Source organism: Myxocyprinus asiaticus, chromosome 3, assembly GCF_019703515.2.
Source record: "Myxocyprinus asiaticus isolate MX2 ecotype Aquarium Trade chromosome 3, UBuf_Myxa_2, whole genome shotgun sequence".
Lineage (NCBI taxonomy): Eukaryota > Metazoa > Chordata > Actinopteri > Cypriniformes > Catostomidae > Myxocyprinus > Myxocyprinus asiaticus.
Window position 1 is genome coordinate 22,991,919 of NC_059346.1, and position 6,668 is coordinate 22,998,586.

Here is a 6,668-nt window from a genome sequence, read left to right on the forward strand (position 1 = left end):
CCATTTCAACAATCAGTAGATCAATATGAGTACATCTTTATCACTCCTTTGTTGGCATGCACCCTGTACTACTCAACACCAGAAAACAAGCCATGCAGGGGTTCTTAACCCAAGTAGTGTCAACATCATTTCATGCAGGTCGTGAGTTACAAAAAGATTTGACTTGTGTCTGTACAAGAACATTGCGAGAGAGCTTCTATTGATTGTACTGAATTATGTCCATTAGTTAATGTTTAAAGTATTTCCAGCAATTCAACATAAAAGTTAAATAGTGTAAAGGTTATTTTCTGGTTTAAACTTAGGTAATTAGACTTGTAACAATTCAGTCCAGTTTGGGAAGAGAGACAGCAGCTGTCTGGTACTGGTGGGAAATTTGTGCATTCACATAAGGAATTCCATTGCGTAACATTTTATAAATACATACTGTTCATCTGTTAGCAGAACTTAGGGAATGGAAAATTGGATGACGTAATAAGAAACAAGTTTTTTTATTATTATTATTATTATTATTTGTCAATGATGTCTTAAACTACTTGATTTTTGCTTCTCTGTGTGGCATCATAATGTTGCAAAACAATGTTGTTTTTGTAATGTTTCCTCAGGGAACTTGAAAAGGGATAATGGAAATGAACATCATATGTGGATTTGTGCTTTGGTAATCGTTCACCCAGTAGTCAGTGGAAATCAAGAGACTTCAACACAGTCTCCTGTCTGTGATAAACTCCCATCATTGTCAAGGATGAACAATGATTTTGCTTTTCGCCTGAACAAGAGGCTTGCAGAAATGTCTGAGTATCAGTCCAAAAACATATTTTTTTCTCCATTAAGTGTGTTCATGGCTCTCTCAGCACTGTCTTTAGGAAAAGTAATTTAACCCAAGCAGGACCCATGAAGCTCAGTTCCATTTGTATGATGAGACCACTGTTCCAGCACAAATGATGATGCATCAATTAGATTACCTCAAATTCTGACCTGGAACTCAACACCAAAGTCCTCTGTCTTGACTACAATGACTCTTTCTCCATGTTCCTGGCTGTCCCAAACCATGGATCTAGAATTAAAGGAATAGTTCAACCAAAATGAAAATTTGCTGATAATTTACTCACCCTCAGGCCATCCAAGATGTATCTGAGTTTCTTTCTTCATCAAAACAGAATTTCTAAGATTTTTAGGATTTCATTTCAGGACTCCTCCTTTAAACAATGCAAGTGAATGTACTCCAAAATGGTCCAAAATGCATATTTAGGGTGCATCAAAATAATCCACACGACTCAGTCGACAAATAAAGTTCTTCTGAACCCAAACAATTGATTATTTTTAGAAACAAAACAATACTTATATACTTTTTAACTACAAATGTTCACTTCCGTGACACGCGCTCACGAGAGGGATGGCATAAGCTCATTGTTAATGTCACGTGTCATGTGGAGGAGGAGGCAGAAAGCCTGTCATTGTTTACAAGAGAAACTTGCACAGACCATGTGCCTTTCACAAACCAAAACATTCCAAAACAATTTCCAAATAATAATAATAATAATAATAATAAACAACAACATTATTGCAGTAAATAACCAGCCTTTATTTCAGAGCAATGCCATTGTGTTATCTACTTGTGCTTTTTCTTTAGCAGAAATATATAGGCTATATGACTGTCAGGAATTAAAGCCACACAAGTTGTAGTTAGTGAAACCAAGCGCGAGAGCATATACTGAGATTCACAGGATTTACACAGTGAGATTAATGGTACAGGTGATATCACACAGAAGAGAAGCTTCACAAACTGAAGAAGAGAAATCTGGCGAAACAGCAGGGTAAGCACTAAACAGATATCGACGAAGATCAAGAGCAAATACAGACAGGTAAATAAACACTGCGAGTCCTTTGTGTGAGACTTGACAGTGAAGTGGCGTGAAGGTGAGTTATTTATGCAGGCAGTGATGAGAGAGTGAACTGAGTGCAGGTGCGGTGAATTAGAAATCGAGTGATGAGGAGCTGAGGGAGGTGCAGAGCCCGAGAGAGGCGTAACAATGACAAAGTTTTCACACATACCTGAGTTCGTTGGAAAAACAGCACGGGCACAGCCGATGAATTCAGATATCGACCCTTTGTTTCTTTTGATGGTCTGAAATCCTCAGGGGTAAAATGTTCACTACACACCCTCCAATGTTTGAAAGAATGTAAGGGTGTACTGATATCCAGGTTCAGTGCGATAAACCAGAGCTTCAGTCGCTCATGATCATGTATAGGCAATCGATGAAAAGATCATATTTTTCCTGGCGTGCATTTTCTTTGGAGTTTCTGAAGGTTGAAGCATCCAGGATACACACACCAAATGACTATTTTGAACAATACACTTATACAAATACAAATCTACAGCAAAGACAATAAAATTTTGTACAGCGCTGCTCCTCTTGTACACAATGACGCGCTTCCTGCCTCCTCCTCCACGTGACGCGTGACTTACCAATGAGCTTACGTCATCCCTCTCATGAGTGCGCATCACAGAGATGTATGGAAGCGAACATTTGTAGTTACAAAGCATAGAAGTATTGTTTTTTTTTTTTTTTTTAAATGATCAATTGTTTGGGTTCAGAAGAACATTATTTGTTGACTGGAGTCGTGTGGATTATTTTGATGCACCCTAAATATGCATTTTGGACCATTTTGAAGTACATTCACTTGCATTGTTTAAAGGAGGAGGCCTAAAATGAAATCCTAAAAATCATAAATTATGTTTTGATAAAGAAAGAAACTCAGATACATCTTGGATGGCCTGAGTGTGAGTAAAAAGTGGAGGTGAGCTGTCAAGAAAAGGTTAAAAACAAACATTTATGTTCCTAGTTAACTACATTGTACACAGTAGTGGTTTTAACCACCACGCAATTGCGTGGGGCCCCGGACATCGAGAGGGGCCCCACCCCGGTAGGAAAGCTACGCAAAAACCGCTTACATGTTGTTCTGGGTACACGCACGAACATGCCATTGTCAGCGCTCTCAGAGTGGTTCACGTTAGAAGCTGCCGGGTTCAGGTCAGTAGGACTTTGGATTTGTGTTTGTAATTTATGAAAAAATGTATAGGCCTTCCGAACTTGTTTCACTCACACGCTCAGATACGCGCGAACAGATGAGTTAGGGGCCATTCACACCAAACGTGTTTTTGTGCTCTGTTTTATCATTGTTTTCCTGTGTAAACACAGGACGAACGTCCTTGACTGCTGCACCGCATCTCTGTGTTTCTTCAGTGTGTCACGCAGTGACCGGCACATTTTTAGACACTGTTTCAAGTTAATAAGAACTTCAGGTTTCAAAAACGTATGTCGAGACACCAGCGTTCTGTTTCATTCGTTGCACTGCGTCTAGACTGTTTTTAGTGCAGGTGTCACACAGATTTAACGTTCTGAACCAGTTCAGGTTGCAAAGAGGTGACTGTTACGATGCTTAACATTATTCCAGATTGTTCTGCACCAAGCAAAGTTTCAGCGCTTGATAAGCGGCAATGTTTTTTCCCCTTCTGCTCTAGTGTGCTGAGGGGCCACCGTGACTTGTGAGTTTACCGTGGTTGGTTACTGTTATGAATGTTGCCTACAATGCTTACATAAAGTACTGCCTTTAATAATAATACTATAATACTATTGTATCCAACAAATCCTCAAAGTAATAATAATAACACTGTATCATGTTATAATGACAAACTGGACAACAATAATTAATTGATGGGTTATAATATTAATAAATACCAACTAAATTCCAAAATGTTACTGGGAGAAGTAGTAGGTTTTGCACACCCTGTTCACACACGCACACACACACAAAAAAAAAAAAATAAATAAATAAATAAATATATATATATATATATATATATATATATATATATATATATATATATATATATTTGTTTTGTGCAAATGTGTTTGTAAATATTGCTTTTTTTTTATCTGTGGAAAAACTGGAAAACATGCATTAATAACATTTAACTAGATTTTTATTTCATTAAACATTTTGAATGTATGTACAGCTTATAGGACGAATTAAAAATTATGATTTAAATAAATTTCATGCAATTTTTTAAGCAACAATTTTCAAAATGGGGCCTCAGGTTGGTCGGTTGATTGGGGCCTCAGAAATCATAAACCCGCTCCTGATTGTATATTGTAATAACTCTTTGCAGCAACAGATTTAACATTATCTAAAACATTAAGGTCTTCCCTAGGCTAATTCATAAACATTTTTGTTAATGTCACTTTAACTGTTTTTTTTTCTACAGTAAAGCTGACATCTATGTGCCAAAACTGTCTCTTAAATCACCATTTTCCCTAAACGATATTTTGAAGGTAATGGCTAATATGTTTACAAATGCAGGTGACTTCACTGGAATTTCAGAGAAAAGGATGTTCATTACAGAGGTAAAAAGACAAATTAGTTGGCTGATAGTGATAAAAAAAAAAAAGACAAATAACTGATACCTAAGTTATGCAGAACGAGTATATCCAGTGATCATGACACAATTTTAAATTGATTCTATGATGTACTTTCAGGCTTTGCATCAAGCCACTCTGGATATACAGTAGATGAGGAAGGAACCACTGCTGCGGCGGTGGTAACAGTTCAGATCAGATCATTTTCCTTCAACATAATGAGTGTCATACGTTTTGACCGTCCTTTCATGGTCTTTATCATAGACCAAAAAATGACAACATTGGAAAGGTTGTCTACCCGGCAGAAAAACAGTGACATGAGATTCAACTGGAACAGACATCAGCTAGCAGGTGGCCATGAGTTAACAATTGCCTGTATTTTGAGAAGGGTCTGCCTGTGTCCTGCAAGACTACTACAAGGCATGCCAATATAAGTTAGCTATGTGTACTACAAGTGATGCATGTGGACAGAGGATTTTCTTTATTTTATACTTTGCTAATATGATATTATGCTTGGAATCAATTATAATCAGCTATGAATTCATATTCATATATGCAAATAAATGTAATTGTTTATGTATACATTTATGTAATCAGTGTACTTGATAATACTCAAAATGTATGCAGGGATAGATAAGTATTTCTTTTGTTATTCAATGTTCAGTGACCATGTTTTTGTTACTCATGGTGCCTAGTGCTAGAATTAATTAAGGTTATGATAAAAACTGTTCTGTCTTTAAAAAATACTGCTTACACAGTTTTAGGCCCTGAATGTCATCGAGACCCAGGCTGAATGTGTTGTTTTCTCTGTCAGAACAAAAATATTGAGATAAACCAAGCTTACATGCAGGCCTCAGTCTATCTTAATCCTTTCCTATACTTAGTTCATTAGATGAGACAACATACTATAGCAGTGGTTGGCAACCTTTTTGACACGGAGTGCCATTTTTTAATTTTTTGGTCAATGGCTGTGCCGACGTATAATAATAATATCTGTTTATTATGGGTGAAGTCATTTTCAGCACCTATCTAGATTCTAACACCCTAATTTTCCGGTGTGCTTAGATTTGTTTAGCAGAACTTCACCTGAACCATTTAGATTTAAAAGGGTGCACAATTTCTTTTACAATGCATAGTGTACATTGATGGAATTAGAGCATTCATGTTATCCTTCTCACTTTAATTGGTTATTTTTAGATGACCTGAGCCAGCTGTGCCATGGCTATGGGGAGGAAAGTGGTGATAATAATTGGGTAATAGGGGTGGGCAATATGACCAAAATCTTATATCACAATATGAGTAATTTTATATCATGATAACGATATATATCACTATATAGTTTTCTGTAAAATAAATAAAAATGGATTTAGATATTAAATAAACTTATTGTAATGACTGTTTTTTAAACTCCAGTCAGTGAATTAAATACTTTATAATAAAAACTACTTCCTCTTTACCAAAAAAAAAAAAAAAATCAACCTTACCAAAATGCCAAATTTCACAGTATGCCACATTTCAGTTTGAAATGTGTTGATTGTTGATTATTATTATTATAAACTTTCCTCAAGAAACTTAAGATCTTCTCAAATCAGTGTGAGAAAGAAAATAAAACATTAGTAAATATATATATATATATATATATATATATATATATATATATATATATATCCAATGGAAATAAACACTTCTTGAAGAAAATAAATATCAAATAGATATAACATCTTGCAAAATAAATAAATAACCAAATTATTGCAGAGTTCATCTTTTGGCTTTCATAATATTCTTTTGCATGCTTCATTTTGAGGTGGTAAAACAAATTGCTTGTATTACGAGTGAATATATCATTGTGCGACACAGTTTTCAGATTAAATTTTTCTGCTCTGTGCTGGCTTTTGTGAACCCACACCACAGATGTTGCACCAGTTTTAATAACAAGCTCCTCTTCATTTTCTTTACCTGTTTGGGAGTCGTCCTGTTCTGTGAAGATTCTACCTCCCTCAATAATCCAAACCTATTTTTATGACTATCTGAGCATCCAGCTAAAAGAATGAGGGAGGTAGAATCCAGGCAGGTGGGAAAATATGACCTCACACAGTTTTTACCCCCCTGAATAATAAGACTAAGTCCAAAGAGTCAAATGCTTTATGGGACATACAGTGTTGGATTTATTAATCCACCAAACCTATTTTTATGACTATCTGAGCATCCAGCCAGAAGAATGAGGGAGGTAGAATCCAGGCAGGTGGTTAAAAA

General features: G+C 35.9%; 1 pseudogene; it reads left to right on the top strand.

The window, feature by feature from the left end:
• Positions 1–56: 56 nt before the first annotated feature.
• On the top strand, positions 57–4,731 carry LOC127417956 (thyroxine-binding globulin-like; annotated as a pseudogene).
• The last annotated feature ends 1,937 nt before the right edge of the window (positions 4,732–6,668 follow it).